The sequence below is a fragment of the Globicephala melas genome, chromosome 7, assembly GCF_963455315.2.
Source record: "Globicephala melas chromosome 7, mGloMel1.2, whole genome shotgun sequence".
Lineage (NCBI taxonomy): Eukaryota > Metazoa > Chordata > Mammalia > Artiodactyla > Delphinidae > Globicephala > Globicephala melas.
Genome location: NC_083320.1, coordinates 85,385,368 through 85,405,103, shown reverse-complemented (window position 1 = coordinate 85,405,103; position 19,736 = coordinate 85,385,368). Strand labels below are relative to the sequence as shown.

Genomic DNA, 19,736 nt, shown 5'->3' with positions numbered 1-19,736 from the left:
ATGTGTCACTATGGAATGATAATGCATTACACATTCCCCAAGTAAAGATCAAAGTTACTTGAACCACCTCTGCCAAAAAAATCATTTTTATTTAGTCATGCAGTTCTTGGAATCACAGTAGGGCTCGATGCCATATTGGTGTCACATTCTGCCAGTCATCCAAAGAATATGCCAGCCTTCTTTTTCAACTTCTCTGTCTACTAGTGCATCACTGGACCCAGCAGGCAGTTCACCCAGACAATCTCAGTAACGGATTTTGGCTCTCTGCGCATAATAGATGACAATCTTTATGAAGTATCCAGTTTGTCTTATAGCTGAGAGATCTGAACCTGCTGCAGATGTCACATCTAAATTCTTGAACGGATTTGTATCAGTGTCACCTATAAAACAAGACAGTGTCACCAACAGCATTGTCCTAGAGAACATCTGTTTCAGTAATGCTAATATGATGCTTTCTGCATCATAACTGATAGTCATTTATTTGCCTAAAACAAAGATCAGAGCCTGTGGCCCAAAACTCAGTCCATTGCCTTTTCTTACACAGCTATGATCTAAGAATGGATTTTGTATTTTTTAATGGATGAAAAGTTTTTTTAAAAGACCAATATTTTGCGACATACGAAAATTACATGAAATTCAAATTCCAGTCTCCATAAACAAAGTTTCATTGGAACATAGCTACTCATTCATTTATGGATTTTTCTACGGCTGCTTTCACACTACAATGGCAAACTTAACAGAGACCATAATCACCCATAAAGCCTAAAATATTTACTATCTGGTGCTTTAAAAAAGAAGTTTACTGAACCCTAGCCTAGAGAATATTTAGTGGGTAGGTAATATGGTGCCTAGTGTCTGTTGCATGAAGAACATGAGTGTAATGACCCAGTTGTTCCCCTGCCTTACTTCCATCCATTGGTTTAACAAATATTTCTTGGGCAGGTCTGTCACTCCACTACACACAGCTAGCTATGGTCACTCTGCTTGCCACTCTGGCTCAGCCTTGCCTCAATCCAAGGGGTCAAACAATACCCTTGAGCAGAAATAAGACAAGCTCAACTTCAGGTCAAATTCTAGTTCTCCCAAGTTGGCCTCATCTGTGTGCACAGATTCTCCTGGTTCTTGCTTTCTGCTTTATATCCACCATTCCCCATAACAGTTTTCCTGTATGGATACCACTCTTAAAAGTCTATATTTCCTACCAGAGACCCTAAGGCAGCAGGCTGAGTCACAGCATTCTTTGACTGAACTGTGCCAGCTGATCACCAGTTCTACCCCTGCCCTAACAGCCACCCTGTAACGTGAATTTCTTTGGGGCCCTTGTGAACAGCTTGCATATTCCAACACCCTCCTGGCTTCCACTGCTCTTTCTGATTATGAATGCCCCTGGAGTTCATCATTTCCTTTTACATTCAAACCTCTGGCCTATAAATCTATGAGTTCAACCTTCCCAACTGGCTTGTTGTTCTATTTCTTGAGTTCAGTTCATATGATAACCAAACGTAAGAGCACAACACAACAAAACTCTATACATATGGATTTCCCAACCTAGGACTACCCATCCCTTACTTTTTTAGCAACTGCCGCAAAAGGGTATCTATCACCTGCAAGCAGTATCTAGAATATCCCTTCTTCTTCCCTCCACCATTGCTGGTTGACCCAAAGTTTCTACACCTGCTTCACCTGAGAGGGTTACTCACCACCCTTTCTACCCACCTGGGGTGCCTAGGATAACCTGCGTCTCTTGAGCGTTGCTTCAGAATGCCTCTCTTGCTTCTATTAAAGCTTTAGCACTCCTGTTTCTATTGTAAGCGGGAAAAGGGGGTTTCTTGCCACTGTTGGACTGCAATGGAGCAATTTATTTGGCTAGACTTCTAGGAGTCAGAATATAATTCCCCAAAGAAAGATGTTAATAATCCACAATGAGGCTCTGCCCATAGTATCAATGGCACTATGGAACCCATCTGTAATTCATATTATATTGTTGGCAAGTAACTAATTCACAAACACATTCACAAGTTGTGGACTGACCATCTAGAAAATAGCTATGAAATGTCAGGAAGACTTCACAGCAGACAGATTAGCCTAGTGTAAAGACTTCAGAGAAAATGGCAGTTTATTTTCAGCAAAGTGAATTTCACTACAACCCTTAAGTAGCCTGCCATGGTGAACAGCGCTTAAAACTACATGAATAGCTCGCAACCAAAAGAGTGGTATCAAGAATGAATCCGCTGATAAAGTGGCCATTAACCATTATCTCAACTCTGGGTAGCAACAATATAGGTAGCAGCGATCTTAAATAAAAATGAAAATCTTCTTTAAAAACACACAGGAACCTTCTGCCTACTTGGAGAATGACACAGAACTCCATCCAGTAACATATCATTACAACCAGGAAAAGAAACTAGAGGTATGTAGTCCATATTTCAAAGAAATACGCAAAATATTAAAACTTTAGAACTTTGTTCATTTGATGACTCTAGCCACCATTCCTTAAAGAAACAGTTCTCAAACTTCTTAGTATCAGGCCTCCTTTGTGTTCTTGAAAATTGAGGACTCCCAAGAGCTTTTGTTAATGAGTTATAATTATCAATATTTACCATATTAGGAATTAAAGGCGAAAATGTTAACTATTTTTTAAATTTTTTTAAAGCGTGATTTATAATTTAATTTAAAAATTGATATGAGATGCAACACAATTGAGCTGATTCTCCCATCCATGGGACATTTAGGTTGTTTCCAATTTTTCACTATTATAAAATGATGTCATAGATCTATAAACATTAACATGAAAAAAGATTTGCTCTATAGTGTTAACAGGGGGAAAAACTCAGGTTATAAAATGGCATTTAGTTTGCTATCTTTTTTTGGTGAAAAAAATATGCAACTTTGAACAGATGTTTATTAAAGCACTTGTTTCAGTGAATTGTTAGTATCTGAAAATGAAGACATCTATCTCCCTACCTACACTGAGTTCCTGCACGTGGAAACTGCTTATTCACATACACTCTGCAAGTATTTGTTGAATGAAATAGAATAGTTTCCATTTCTAGAATGTGCAAGACAATGATTAAGTTCCAGTTTTGTGACAAAATATGTTCTGCTTTCCTGATTCATTTAAAATTTTTAATGACATTTAGTATGAGAATATATTTTATGAAAAATTAATTATACAAAAAAAGCTTAGTGATAAAAATAATACTGTTTTACAACTTTTGCAAATTTCTTTCATGTCTAACTTAATAGATGACAGCTGGATTCTCATATCTGCTTCTACCTTCAATTTGTTGTGATACATTGTTTTGATTGAACTACATGAAAAAAAATAGCCCCACACATATATGCAGTGAGAAGAAAGAAAGTATATGTTAATATTAATATCATTTTCAGATAACTGTGGATGTTCTTCTTTGATACTACACCAAAACTTGACAAGTAGGAGTTTTCGGTTAGCTGTAATATGAAATCTAATATCACATAAGCTTTTTGTATTCTGTTACTTGCTTTCTATAAGGGCCTTTTACCATAATTTTGTAACACTGATCACTTTGAAAATATTCATTCATTGAGTTATATAAATATTGAAAATCTTGACATAATTAATACCATAGCAAAAACTCACATTCATAATATCACCACCCATCCCATCAGAAAACTCTTTAAGTTCTGGGAAGCTGACAAGAGCACAGCAGTTGACTTAGGTTTTCCAAAATTTTAATTTTCACTAGCAAGCTCAAATTTTATCATCAGCAACAAATATTGTCTATTGTTTTGCCATGAAGTGACAAGTCTCACTGTGTTCGTTTTCAAGAATATCACTGCCAAATACCTAAGTCTAAATAATCCTAGTTTGTCTGGTAGTCATTCTTTCAAGTAAAAATGATGTTTCATGCAAAATACGGCTAGCTCAGCTCACAACTCAAAAGAACACGTAAGGGTTTTCCTTGAGACAAACAATGTACTCTGGATATGTAGCAGAAGTGCCTTCTGCATATTTCCTACCTCATCACATAGAATATTAAAACAATGCATTCAAGGATCAAGATTTAATAAAACTAATAATTTTTACTGCTTCATTAAGGACACTCAAGTAAAACTGGCTTTTTGAGTTTTTGTTTGTTTTTTTTTTTAACAGTGAATGCGTGGTAGTGAAGAATACAATGATTACTAGTACACCCTGGTGCCACTGCCATTTAATATCTACTAAGATACCCACAGTTTTACCCACTATTCCTTTAGTATCAGCAAGGCAAATGTAAAAACAGTGGAAAAGGCAAACAGTATTACTATAAAAATAGTTTTAACCTAATGGACGCCCTGAAAGGGTCTCAGTGACCCCAAAAGGCCTGTATATCACAACTTCAGAACTACTGCTGTCTTAAGGAAACACTGAAAGCTAATGAATGATAACTTGCCATCCCCAAATCCATAGTAAATATCCCCCAACATAAAAAATATATTAAGTATCTGTATGAATTCTTTCATTTTGACTCAAAATTGGTCCAATTTGTTCTGAAACTGAATTAATAATAATATAAATAACAGTAGCAATTAACTCTTTTTTTTTTTTTTTTTGCGGTATGCAGGCCTCTTACTGTTGTGGCCTCTCCCGTTGCAAAGCATAGGCTCCAGACGCACAGGCTCAGCAGCCATGGCTCACGGGCCTAGCCGCTCCACGGCATGTGGGATCTTCCCGGACCGTGGCACAAACCCGCGTCCCCTGCATCGGCAGGCGGACTCGCAACCACTGCGCCACCAGGGAAGCCCAGCAATTAACATTTAATGAGTTCTTACATGTATTATCTCATTTAATACTCATAATAACTCTATTAATTTTCCCACATATTCATGTTACAGATGAGGAAGCTTCTTTACTTCAGAGAAGTAAAGCCACTTTTCCAGTCATAATAAAAATTATCAGTATTTATGGATTCCAGCTTTACTCAATATTTTACGTACCTGATCTCTTAAGTCTTAACAATCTTTTTATTATCCTTTTTTCCCTTTTTAACTCTTTAAACTTTAATACCCATTTTACAGATGAAAAGTTTTAATCAAAAAAGTAAAGAACCCTGCCCAAGGTTACTCAAATGTTAGATCTATATTCAAATCCAAGTCTGTCTTACTCCAGCAAGTACACTCCACATTCTGCTTCCCTATCCCACATATCGGTATATCCTTTGTATATAAATAGATTGTTGCAAAAGTCTTATGTACTTTCAAAAGAGAAAGAGAAAAACAAATATCGTATATTAGCGCATACATGTGGAATCTAGAAAAATGGTATAGATAAACCGGTTTGCAAGGCAGAAATAGAAACACAGATGTACAGAACAAATAAGAGGGGGAAGGCCAGGGAGGGGGGCGGTTATGAATTGGTAGATTGGGATTGACGTATATACACTAATATATATAAAATAGATAACTAATAAGAACCTGCTGTATAGCACAGGGAACTCTACTTCACTTTTTGGTACAGTAGAAACTAACACAACATTGTAAAACAACTCTACCCCAATAAAAAATAATAAAAAATAAAGACATAAAAATAAATAAATAAAACATATAATAGCAAAGCAGTTATAGGAATAAAAGAAAAACAAAGTCAACTGTGCAAGACCTCTATTTGGAATAATTCTTGCTTACTTGACTATCTCTGTTATCAAATGGAACAAAATCTACTTTTTTTTAAAATCGTGTATGATCCAGATAGTTCATTAATTCACATTATTGAACACTTATCTGCACATGACAACAAATCAATACAGCTAAGATTACTCTTTAAAAAAAAACTCAATACACTAAGCTGATATTATTCCTATATTACATATGAGGAAACTGAAACCCAGAGAAGTAACTAACTTCCCCCAAAGACATGCTGTTCATAAATGGTACAGAGTCAAAATCAGTTTGGACTGACCCTGAGGCCTAAACTCTTCAATCATATTGCCTGCATGTATTTAAGAAGGTCTCAGGCAATGAACTAGAAATTGCTCACAAGGTCTGTATACAGAGCTTGCTGATATCATATCCACTCTACCCAAGGCAATCATGATATGAACCGTCTTGTATCTCAAAGACCAAGAGGTGAAAAGGAAGCTGGTGATGCTGAAAATAAAGAGCCATGTTCTGAGGTGGTTTAAGTAAAGCATCTATAGGTAATGCTGAAGAAAGAAGTAAAATTCACTTACAGAGGTGTCAGATAGCACACACCTCTGCTGCTAAGATGAGCTTACCTCTGTTTAAACAAAACATACCAAAAAAACCAAAGCCTAGAGGAAAATGTCACCACAGCTACACAGACTATCTACAGATTGCACAATAACTTTCAGATGCCAGGAGCCCAGGAATGCTGCAAACCTTAGTAAATGGCAGCAGAAATCATTTTCCTAAAACACTCTAATCAATCACAAAAATTTTCATTTCAAGTTAGGATTTGCAAAGGTCAGGGGTTATGCCCCAATGCTTGTTTCTATTTCAAGGGCTTACAGTGCAAACTGCTGCTTAAATATTAAAGCCCAAGGGGGACAGGAAAAGAATCAAGGTTTTATCCAGCTCAATTCACCCTCCACAACTTGTTGCAACAACTTGCAGGAAAACATCTTGAGAGTGGACAGAGGAGTGTGGCTTTAATTTCAAATCAAGTGTATTCTCAAGGAGTCCCCAAACACATTTGACGTTTGACAGGAAGGTGACAAAATGCGAGGCTGTGGTGTACCTCCTAAAAGGGCAGGCAGTACAGGCGAGAGATGAGCAATTATACTTGTCACAGAATACGATATTCTGGATTCCCTCTGTGGCAAAAGAAAAAAAAAATTATAGAGCAAACTTTACCTCCTCCATCAATGATTCCCAGCATGATCAAAAAGAATCAGAATCTAGTAAGGTAAAACCAGCTGACAGATACATAGAAAAAATAAAAATCAAGATTGAGGTCATGGCCCTTGACATGCACCATTTACACTAAGGATTCCCCCACTTATCTGAATTAATTTCACATACCTCATCTCATTCAGATAATTGAAGTTTTCCTCTTAGAGTTGTAAAGTGTTTACCTCAACATAATTAGTAAACTATCCACTTAAAAATTCCACTACAAAAATTACCACCCCCTCCTCTCTACACATAAATGTATACTCCACTATCCTTTAAAGTATGAGATTTTGGCCTTCATGGGGAATGCAGTTCAACAGTCCTCTTTAAAAAATTAGCACAAGAAATTCTACACGAAAAGTTATGGTCATTACTTTTTTAATAAGTGTCTGCATTACTTGTTAAAGACATGGTAATTTGGGTATTCAATACATGACTACTGTTCTGAAACCAAATTAAAGGTTTAGACTACTAAAGAGTTTGATGACTTGCTTCAATACAATAACTGGGATTGTATGGAGAACAAAATCAAAGAGGTCTCTCTTTTTTTATGAGCAGGCATTTAAGGGCCTCTTAATGAGAATTTACTCTTTAGTATATAATTACTAATGCACAAAAATAGGGCCATTAGGGCTTCCCTGGTGGCGCAGTGATTGAGAGTCCGCCTGTCCATGCAGGGGACACGGGTTTGTGCCCCGGTCCGGGAAGATCTCACATGCCGCGGAGCGGCTGGGCCCGTGAGCCATGGCCGCTGAGCCTGCGCGTCCAAAGCCTGTGCTCCGCAACGGGAGAGGCCGCAACAGTGAGGGGCCCGCGTACCGCAAAAAAAAAAAAAATAGGGCCATTAAATTCACTTCTTTATAGTGCCATAAAACTTCTATTTGTAAGAAATATAAAATAATATACATTTAATCAAACTCCAGAAAAACAGAAATGTGCAACACCTAACAATACATGGTGAAAATTATATACATTTTCTTCTTAAATAAACTCCCTGCAAGATGACTAATGATGCTATTTTGTATGTGGATATGCTTGTAATTTAAAATATACAGACTCCCTAGTACTTATGATGGCAATGAAATGTCTGAACTTCTTGTATGAATTCTCAATTTCTATATGAAAATTGGTTTCCCATACTGATAACATACTATTGATTATATCCAATCAATATTTATTTATCACCTGTTATGTGCCAGGTACTGTACTAAGTGCTGAGGACACCAACAGGAACAGCACAAATTCGGTCCCAACACTCTGGGTACACACAGTCTAGAAAGAAAGACAGATAACGAACAAATGTGCTATGGGAAAGTATAACAGATACTTGGTCAAATGAAAGCTCAAAACTGAGAGAAAACCTGGTTAGAAAATCAAACACCTGAAAATAATTAGTTACCACTGAAACTGGATAGAAATCACCCAGTAAGTAACTCAGCTACAAAGGCAGAGAACCAAGAGCAGGGTAGTCAGGAAGGGGATCTACATAATGACTGGATGACCAGGGTGTCCTAGCGTCAGATGCAAATGAAAGTTGACCCTCAAGAAAAGCTGAAATTATAACAGCCAAAGAGCCCAGCTCTCAGCTGTCCTGTCCTCAGTACCTAAGAAGTCAATCCAGTGAGTGTGAGTCTGAGAAGCAGTATCAAGGTATCTTGACTCTGCTAGTTCTGCCCCAGTTGAAATAGGACCCCAACCGTCCACCATGGACAAGACCAGGTCCAAGTTCCCTGAAGGAAGAGAGGATGGCGAGGAGAGGAAGAGCTCTGGAGCAGGCTCAAGACAAGGTTCCAGGTCCACAAGGGATTTGGAATACAAAAAGGAATAATAAAAGAAATATATCAACTCTATGGATTATTTTATGCTAAGGAAATACTGCAGAACTGCTTCACTTTTAAAAATAAGTACTCAAAAAAATTGTAATCTTGAGTTTAAATGACTTAAGTGTGACCTTCAAGTGTGGGAGAAAACGACTAGACAGTCTCACTAATTCTTATCAATTGTCTGATTCTATAAACTAATTCCATCTAAATCTATATTAATATATTCTAGATGCTTCACACATACTTCCCTAAAATGTTTATGCCATATATTTCAAAACTCCTGATGAGTGAAAGCATTTTTCAAAATGAGAATCTCATTTTGAAACTCAGTCAAAGTGAGTACATGCCAAGGATATAGTAAGACACCAAACCTCTGTGAGCAATGGATGCCGAGGGCACCAGAATAATTCCAGATCCCACCTCCTGAAGAGGCTGGGGATCTTAAGGTATTTTCAGTCTTAAAAATCAATTCAAGAAGTGGGTGGAAAAGACAGAACAGGCAGTGGGTGGGCCAGGTAGCCTGGGACTGACACAGGAACCAGCAATGATAGATATGAAATTATTTGCCCCCTACAAATTAAGCACTATCATACTGTACTGTACAATTGTTTTCAGTAATAGTGTCATGAGGGGAAAAAAAAATGCATGTAGTCCAAAGATGATGTCCCTATGAAAACTATTATTCATATAACTCAACATACTCAAATAGGAATCACACTATGGAAATGGCCCTGCATTTGCCCAAACATTACTTGCCAAGGCTATTCAAAGGGTGGAGTGGTGGTACTTTCCAAAAGAAATGCTTGAAAAATTTCCTCAGTAATTTTTTTTTAATAAACAAAGCACACTATAATAATCTATTAAAGAAAGAATATAAGCCTAAGGGAAAAAGAAAATACAGTAAGGTTTGTTTGGTTTGGGGTTTGTTTGTTTGTTTTCATTATCACCACCATGAAGCACAAGGCATCAGCCAGAAACTGTGTAAAATATCATTTCAAGACAGCTTTTTACCACAGGAGTCTGAACTCCGTAAGTCATGCTGCTTCCAGAAGTCTATGTACTGAAAAATATATCTTTATAAAGTGAAACCAAGGCCTTAAAACGTGGCGTACAGTAACAATTAGGGTCATTCAATTCACAATTCTCAAACTTTGCTCCAGTGGAAAATTTGTATTATTTTAGCTCAACTGAGGTGTCCTATCAAAAAATTTAAATAATGGTGTCCTTTTCCAATTTCACAGTGGGTAATGTACATTAAAGAACAAAATTCTCAATGTTAACCTCTTGCCTCAATTTATCTAAAATATTAGATACCTGTTACTTCTTTCAATATTGGAATTCAGCCTAACAGAGTATCTATTCAACACAAAAATGGAAATGAGGTATTTCAAGTTTATAATATCATGATTCATGACTTCCAAGCACTCTGCTACCTTCTTAAATTTGATTAAGCCCAACAAAACCACAAGCATTACAAAGTACACTTCGCTTGACATGAAGCATACAAAGATGAATAAAACACAGCCCACCTTACATGAAGCCACACCAGGGAAAATGCACACAAGCCAAAAAGTATCTACTAAACACCTGCAGTAAACACTGGAGTGGGAGATGCAAAGAATTCACCCTACCCCAGCAAGGACCTGGGGACTTCTGCATTGAGGACCACTATCAAAAGGGAGCTGAGGATGCTGGAATTCGATGACTCCATGTGTTACAGGACCTTTCTTCCTAATTAATATCAAGGTTACATACACCATAACCCTAGGACTCTTGCAATGCCAACCTGCTGGAATTGACACAGCCTATCTGAATCAAGAATATGAATAAACATTCTCGAAGTGAAAATAGTTACTAAATTCAAACAAACTGGAAAGTACTGTTTCAATTGATGAAATGTAAAGATTGCCTAAATATAATCTGTATCATTTGATCTAATGACTCCAAATCACAAACAAAGGCATATACTCAAAACACCGGGAAAAAATTCAACGTTAGTAATAACTTGGCTTTTTGTTTTTAAGACATCAAAATCAAAACAAATTTTGGTACAAAAATATCCATTGGGGAGGTATGAATGATCTACCTAGGTGTTCGATTAAGTCAACTAGTTCTATTCAGTTCATGTTAAATCTCTTCAGGAAACTTGGATTACTTTTACTCTGCAAAATTATAGGGTTGCAATAAATTAATTATTAATAATAATTAATAGTTAACTGCTGAATTTCCTCACAAACAGAAAATTCTGTACTTCTGCAGTCTTTCAGATTAAGTTGTCAACACGGTTTCAAAACAGGAGTAAAAAAGCCTTCTTAACTTCTCAAATTGGTAATGCTATAAAATTCAGTTTCCTACCTTATCTCAGTATCACGGTTCACATTTTACCTACCCAGTTTTCAAGTTCATCAAAGAAACTTTCATGATTCAAAGGGTACTCTTCCCACCCCCCAATACTAAAACTGTTTCTTAAATACAAGATCCTAAGGAAAATATATAATGAAAGGCAGTGAGAAATGTGAATCTATTCCACATCAAACCTGGAATGCACTAATTAAAATTCAATATTGCACTTGGTACGTGGGCTCCTACATGAAACTCCTGCCATGTTCTAGCTTAAGGTTAAACAGGTTAATAGAATCCAATAAAATGGCTCTATTGAATTATACTGGATTTCTTTTCAACAGCTCCTTTACCTGACCATTCTGTTGAACTTTAAAATCAACTTCAGGGGTAGCACCCAATAACCAAGGAGAGCCACGGCTCACGGGGGCTGCATTCTGCAACCCACCTGGTGTGGAAAATCACCGTCAACGCACGTTTTCCATTTCAAACTGTGATACAGGTGGAGGAAAAAGTGTAAAGCCTTCTCTTTGAACCTCCCATCACACTGCCTCCAAGCGCTAACTTAAGAATTATCTCAAAGACAATGTAATGCAGTACAGTTCTCAGAAAACTCTAGAAGTTGCCTTTGCCAGAGAGGAGAGACCAAAAAAAAAAAAAAGGAACTCCCTCTAGACTAAAGGTTAAATTAACGTAGTACTGCAACCTCGCTGCTGGGTACACGGCTGGATTTACAGGACAAATTCAGAGAACCTTTCCCCCGCCCGAACAGACTGCCTGGGTCCCGATTAAAATAAGTATATGCGGGATCTTCAGAGGAGGGAAGGGGGCGGGGAGAGCGCAGAGTGAGCGAGGTCTTTAGCCTCCGCTAAGGGGCTGCTGAGGTCAGGAGAGTTAGGGCGATAATGGGGCCAGGCGCAAAGGGTCCTTCAGGAAGACCTGGCGGCGCGCGGCGCGAGGGACCACTGGCCCGGCAGTCTCGTGGTCGGCAAGGCGGCCCCTCCGCTCCTCGGGCCAAGGCCGGGAGCCCGGCCCCACCTCCTCCCCGCGAGAAGGCGACGCGCCCCCAGCCACCCTCACCGGCCGCGCGACGAGGCGGCTGCGGCGCGCTGGCTGCGGGAAGCCGGCCCGCAAGGCGCGCAGAACCCAAGAAAAGAAGGTCAGAAAATGGCCAGCGCGTATCAGGAATGAGACACAGCAGCCGGGGTGCCCAGCTCAGGGCGCGGGGCGGACGGCGGCGCCGCGAACGCAGCGCGTGCGTCCGGGAAGCGCGCCGCCGGCGCGGCCCTCAGCTCCGCCCCCCGGCTCCCCGCGCCGCCGCCGCCGCCGCCGCCGCCGCCGCAGCCCCTCTGGGAACTCCAAGCCGCGCGGCCCCGCGAGGCGGGCGCCAAGGAGGGGAGGGGCCGCGCTCCCCGCCTCCCCGCCGGCCCGCGCGGCTCCCCAGCCCGGAGCCTACTCACCGCCTCCTCCTCCTCCTCCTAGTCTCTCCCTCCTGGCCACCAACGCGGCCCAGCCGGCGACGCGCTGACGCCGTGCCCCTCCCCCGCGGCCGCCGCCGCCGCCGCCGCCCCGCCCGGCCCGCGGCCGCAGCGGCCTCGGGACGCGTCAGGCGTAGGCCCCGCCTCCCGGCACGCCCACGCGCTCACCACTCCGCCCCCTGCGCGGCCAGGTTGTTGCGGGTCTCTGACTCAGCAGACGCTCCCGCCTTCGCGAGCCGCGAGACCTCCGCTCACAACCCCCGAGTCTCTCCTCACCTGCCCACTGCCCTAGGACCTCACTTCGTCTCCCACCTCCCCGCGCGCCCTTTCTCATCTCTAGTCAGCCACCGCGTCTTACCCTTAAGCTTGTTTATACTCTTTCCCTAATCCCTAGTCTGGTTGTAAGCTTGCATTGGTGCCTTCTCCTTCCTTCTAGAAGGTCTTCGCTGCTCACTAGGTCAGCCTCGGTTTCCTCCTGCAGTTTTCCCGCCGGTCTCTTCTCTCCCCGGTCTCCGTTCCCCTCCCTGGCCTGCTGGAGCCACGTACCCGGCTTCTTCCCTGCCACTGCTACCTGAGGCGCAGCTCGCACCTCCTAGGCACCTGCTTGGCCAACGCGTCCTAATTTCCCTCCCCCTGGTCCCCTCAGAACCCTCTGGACAGGCTCGTTCCTTCCTTTACCTACATTTTGAGCGTCCTTTCTGTTCTCACTACTCCAAATAGTTCATATGCAGTTTGGGAGTTAATGGTATGTGCGCAGCCCCAATCGCCTCAAGAGTCACCCAAGTAGTTAAAAATCACAAAGCAGAGCGATAGCAGTGGTGACAATCTTTGACTTTCATCGTTCCCATCCATACTTTCTCTGCGATAAAATGTCAATTAACACAATTTCTATTGGGTCTTACAGTCCACAAATTTTGCCTGTTTTTCCCTGCAACCTAATCTCAATTCAGTTCTTTTATTTATAAAATTCATAGTCTGTAGAAAGAGCACCAGGATCTTTTAGGTCTCTCGTTTAATTACCTGTAAAAGGAGGAATTTGTTTCTTCCACATTTAAATTTCTGTGATTCCGAATCAAAGGATTTTGTATTTGGAAGGAGCTTGTGGGTTAAATGAGTCAGAAGAAGGCAGAAGATGCAAATGTAACTAGAAGTCTGGTAAACTTCATTTTTAAAACTGCAACTTGGAAGAGTTAGGTTGTGATGTGGAAATGAGTTGAGAGACATACCAAAATAAGGGAAACTGATTAGGCCTTTAAAGTTACATCCACAAGTTGCTTTAAATTATGTGAGTAAACATATTATCCTTAAATTGAAGAATTAAAACTATCTTCCATTCTAAACAAAATTCGGGCTTTATGAAGACCCTCAAAGTTTAAAACCATTGTTGAACTGAACAACAGCATTATAAGCATGTGAAAACCTTATCAATCATCTGTCCATACACTTTAACACAAATTGGGAAACAGAAAAGTATAAATGCCAAAAGCTGAAAGTGAGTGTTCCTAACAACACACAAGACTAGTAAATCCTATCCCATGGAATAAGTATAAGAACTCCAAAGGCTATGGCTGCCATTTCACTGCTATGGAAATAGTCATACAACTTTTTTTTTTAATATTTATTTACTTTCCTTATTTTTTTGGCTGCGTCCTGTCTTTGTTGCGGCACACAGGATCTTCATTGAGGTATGACTCATACAATTTTTAATTAACTTATCTAGTCCTTAATATCATCTGGAGTCTAATCTTTTCATTTTACTGTTGAAGAACTGACACCCAGAGAAAGTAAATCGCTTACTGAGTATTGCCCAGATTAATTGGAAACAAAGCCAGAATTCAAACTCAGATCTTCTGTCTCACATAGCTGCCAGCATCTGGCTTATAGTTACCAGTTATATAAAGCTATTCAGCATCAGAGGTCTTTAGCTCTGCCGTTTCGCCTACATGGTCTGAGTGATGTATGAAATCATACTTGGCATTAATTAGGAAGGTATCCACTGGTTTTAAGAATTCCTTTTGCCCAAGCTCCATCTCACCTGGTCAGGGTTCACCTTTATTCCAGGCAATTCTGACCAGGCCTCTGGAGTCATGTCCCAACCAAACACATTCATCCTTGGAGGTGCCAAGAGCTGTGCATGATTGTAAGAATTATGAAGTCCCTATTGCCAAGAAAATTACAACATTACTTGGGGGGGTGGGGGGGTGTAAAATATGAAACATAAAATGATCAACAATTCACCATTAGTAAAAAAGGATTCAATTATAAAATTCATATTTTAAATTGGAAATTAACCATGTAGATTAAGGGAAGCTTTTTTTTTTAATTTATTTTATTTATTTATTTTTGGCTTTGTTGGGTCTTTGTTACTGCGCAGGCTTTCTCTAACTGCAGTGGGCCGGGGCTACTCTTTGTTGCGGTGCGTGGGCTTCTGATTGTGGTGGCCTCTCTTGTTGTGGAGCATGGGCTCTAGGTGCACGGGCTTCAGTATTCATGGAGCACGGGCTTAGTTCCTCCACGGCATGTGGGATCTTCGCAGACCAGGGCTTGAACCCATGTCTCCTGAATTGGCAGGCGGATTCTTAACCACTGCACCACCAGGGAAGTCCCAAGGGAAGTTTTCTTAAAGGACAACAAAGGAAATGTAGAATTTGGATTTGTTTATAGGGAAAAGGTAAAGGAAATTGCTTGAACAAAGGCATTGGGAAAAAAATGAGCAAGCTAACAATGGGGAAAAGGTACGAGATCAGATGAATTAAAACAGAAGGTTCACTTAGAAACAATAGAAAACAAAGCTGAAACGATACGGTAGAAGACCTGAATTTGAGCCTGACAAATTTAGATTTAATCTAATGGAAGATCATTTTGAATTTGGCAGGGGGAGGGGGTGAAGATGAGACAGGAGACTATAACCTTGTCAGGTTCTGAAGTAGCAAGTGGGATTTTAAAAGAAATGGTAGACATAAATGCCACTAAGGAAATGACTTGGGTTTAGTGGATATATGTAAGGGATCAAAGATCAGTAAGCAGTCCAAGATGACTTTAAGTTTGTGGCAAGTCAACAACAGTATACATAGACCTTAGCACCTTAGAGTTGGAAGATGGTTGGCCCTCAGTGGTACAGGCTCTCAATTGCTAGAGAAGGAAGCACAAAACTTCCCAAGGTATACCTTCCTATTCATCACATCCTCATTCCAGAAAACTTTAGTTTGCTGCTCAAATCAAATTAGAAGTTAAGAAAAAAATCTCTTACTCTGTCATGGGCTCTTTGCTGGTGTTTTATGGTCGACCTATTTTTACTTCCGTTTCAGCCCCACTGATGTAAAAGTGCTCGGTAGTGCAGTATATAATGTTACAGCTGGAAATAAATCAATAAGTGTTAAATACATACCAAATGCCGTTCGGCACTCTGCTAGGCCTGGAGGGCTGGAAAAGTATAAAAGGGCCTCTACCTTTCATAAGCTTATAATCTGGTTGGAGAAAAAATGTCAACACACTTGACACAACAGGGAATACATTCCATGGATAGTGAGAACAACCTGGGTGGACTGTAAAGTGTGCGTATATAGAAATAGTGGGAAACAGAGTTGAATGAATTGGAAATGATATGATGGATACTGTTCATCATTTAACAAATTTTCATTAACCTTTAAGCATGTTCTAAGTTCTGGAGGTAAAGCAGTAAAATAAAAAGTTCCTGCTCTCATGGAGCTTCCATTCCATTTAGGAGAGACAGAGAGGACCAAATAAATACACAATTATCAAACAGTAATAATTGTTCCAAAGAAAATAAAATGTGAGATGTCAATATAAGTGTATGGAAAATAGGTAAGATGTTTCTGAGGAACATTTAAACAATGGCTTGAATGAAAGAAACAAGCAGTCTTGGCATGGTCTGGGGAAGGGCAGTTCAGACAGAGTTAGCTATTGCAGAGCCCTAAGGAGGGGTCAAGCTTAGTGTCCTTGAGACTAAAAAAGACCAAGTGTTTCTGGAGTATAAAGAGCCAGGAGGAAAGTGAGGGAGATGAAACTGGAAAGGTAAGCAAGTTCTTGTAGGTAAGAAGGGATTTTGAGGTCAGGTTAAAGTACAGATATTTGGAAGATTAGTCGCTGTGGCATTCTGGATTAGAGGAGGGGAGATTAGAACCTGTAAGACCAGATGGAAGCCTGGGTGGTAATCTGGGCAGGAGGTGATGTGAGGTAGACAAGGCTGGTGGCAAGGTCAGCAGGGAAGACAAAAATGTCAAGGAGATCAAGTAATGAGTATTTATGAGGGGTGGTAGGCGGTGTTGGGTGGGGAGAGTCCACAGTGTCAAATGCAGCAAAAAGGTCAAGGAGAACAGACATTAAGTCAGAGCTAGTATAATTAACAAGAAAAATGTCACGTGTAACCTCCAAGGGAAGAGTTCCCATAGGATGGGGTGGTGAGAAGTGAGGAAATTGAGACAGTAAACTTTGACTGTAAGAATCAGTATAGCTCAAAATGTACAGAGCATTTGCTCATTTTATTTACCTTTTAAGACCATTTACATTTGGGAATTATTAAAATATTAAACCCATTTAAACATTCCGAGTCAGGTCTAATTTTTTGTCTCTATACTGAAGGGAGAACAAACTTATACAATAGAGACATATCTTATATGTCTTTCTGGGCTCAAAATCAGTCACACCAATGACTCCCTGCTCTAAATGTAATTAGAGTACACTTGAAACACCAATGGCATTTTTCACAGAAATAAAACAAACAGTGCTAAAATTTGTGTGGAATATAAAAGACCTTGGATAGGCAAAGTAACCTTGAGAAATAAGAACAAAGCTGGAGGCATCATTAGTCCCTGATTTCAAACTGTATTACAAAGGTATAGTAATTGAAACTGTGTGGTATTGGCATAAAAACAAACACATAGATCAGTGGAAGAGAAGAGGGAACCCAGAAATAAACCCATGCATGTATGGTCAGTTAATTTATGACAAAGGAGCCAAGAATATACAATGGGGAAAGGATAGTCTCTTCAATAAATGGTGTTAGGAAAACTGGACCATTATCTTGTACCATATATAAAAATTAACTCAAATGGATTAAAGACTTGAATGTAAGACCTGAAGCCATGAAACTCCTCAGAAAAAACATAAGCAGTAATCTTCTTGACATAGGTCTTGGCAATGATTTTATGAATTTGACACCAAAAGCAAATGCAACAGAAGCAAAACTAAACAAGTCGAACTACATCAAGAGCTTCTAAAGAGCTTCTGCACAGCAAAGGAAATCATCAACAGAACAAAAAGGCAACCTACTGAATGGAAGAAAATTTTGTGAATATTTTCTCATACAACTGAGTAGCAAAAAATAATTTGATTAAAAAATGGGCAGAAGGTTTGAATAGACAGCTTTCCAAAGAAGCACGCAGATGGCCAAGAGGTACATGAAAAGATGCTATACATCATTAACCATCAGAGAAATGCAAATCAAAACTACAATGAGCTATCACTTCACACCTGTCAGAATGGCTATTATCAAAAAGACTAGAAATAACAAGTGTTGGTGAGGATGTAGAGAAAAGGGAATGCTTGTGCACTGTTGGTGGGAATGTAAACTGGTGCAGCCACCATGGAAAACAGTATGGAGGTTCCTCAAAAAACTAAAAATAGAAATATTATATGATCCAGCAATACCACTTTTGGGCATTTATCCAAAGAAATATATGTATTTAAACAAGCTAATAGATACAGAGAACAGATTGGTGGTTGCCAAAAGTGGGGATTGAGGGTGGGAGAAGAGGGAGAATTGTTTTTGTTTTTAGTTTAATAAATTGAATTTTTTTTTTAGTTCACTCTTACTCCTGGGATATGGCAAGAGTCTAACTGTAGAAACACTAAGGCAGATGTAGTACCATGTCAATTATGATTCTATTGCTGTCAACTGTCAGATCCAAACCATGTGGGCTGTGGATATTACCTTGAACACATCACATAACCTCACTGAACTCCAGGTTTTCATTAGTAAGGAAGAGGAACCTCTCATATTTCAGGTTTAGAGGAATACAAGTTAGCACTTCTATAAAAGAGAAACAAATACCATTCTGTGAGATCCACATGAACAGCTACCATGACTCCAACGGATAGTTTTGCAAAGTCCTTCCAAAAGACAATTTGGTTGAACTAGATGTTCTTTTGCTCAGCAACTTGTGAGACAATTAACAAGTACCCTTCTTCCCTGGAAACAGACTAGGCTAGTTTTTGGCAGATGGAGTGGAAGGAGAAAGTCAAGCCCCCTCCATTTGTAGCTCTGCAGCTTTAGCATCCGAGGAAACCAAGCCTGACTCAGGCTAAGTTTTGTCTACACATGCACATACATGGCTTCTCTCAATTGTCTGATGTAGATAGGTAGAGTGTGTTAATTTGTTAGGTGTTATTGAAGGATGGAATGCTATTAGCACTCTTTTTTACTTGGAATGTACTTCGTTTGGGGGGTCTATTGGGAGCAGTTAATTCCTTGGGATGGTCTGGAAAGCTTCATTAAATTCAATGAAGGAAAAATAACTAAGTTTTTCTAAAAATCATCATGAAATATATTATGTTTAATTTGCTGGCCCAAATGCTTCTCAAGTCAGTAGTCACCAAGGATTCCTAGTATTAATGAACAATTATTTACCGTATTGCTGAAATCAACACCATATTTAGCCTGCAAAGCCTTCTCATTTTTGGTGCTAAAGAGGCCACAAACATCAGTAGCCCAGGAAGCATAAAATGTACTCTCCGTTGATGACATGATCTCTTTAAATTAGGGCTTAGCTATTCCAACACTATAATGCAAGGGAATTTGCTTTATCATTGTTACCTTCTGGCCTGGAGACAGAAACATTTTATGCTGTGGTTCATCCTGTACCTTTTATCAAGGATAAATTCATGTTTTTGTTTAAAAAACAAAGAAAGCTTACATAATCTCTCCTCATGATTAGCCCTTCCAGTAATTATCTGTTGCTCGGAATCAGTGTCAGCCAATCAAGTTCAGATGGCAAAAAAATATTTGATCTGCAGTGATGTGATTTAGAAGACTGTGTGCATGGAAGGTATAGTTATGCACATACAGAGAACATATTTATCTAATTTGACTGCCAGTGATTTAATTAATGTTTGTCAAGCACTTTGAACATGAAAAGAATTATCTGAAAGCTGAGAGCTATTACTCATAATTATTTTTCCTATTTGTTGAACTAAAATTAGC

General features: G+C 39.7%; 1 protein-coding gene across 19 annotated transcripts in view; it reads right to left on the bottom strand.

Annotated features, from left to right (window-relative positions):
• GTDC1 (glycosyltransferase like domain containing 1) overlaps positions 1-12,955 on the bottom strand; it is a 492,727-nt gene extending 479,772 nt beyond the window's left edge. For 16 of the 19 annotated variants that reach the window (XR_009564645.2, XR_009564636.1, XR_009564640.1 and 13 more), the window contains exon 1: positions 12,497-12,604. The gene's annotated coding sequence lies outside the window, so the exon portion shown is untranslated. Of the gene's footprint in view, positions 1-12,496; positions 12,605-12,872 lie in introns of those variants that run through there. The other 3 variants (XM_070045999.1, XM_070046003.1, XM_070046004.1) reach the window with 3 other exon arrangements.
• Positions 12,956-19,736: the final 6,781 nt, after the last annotated feature.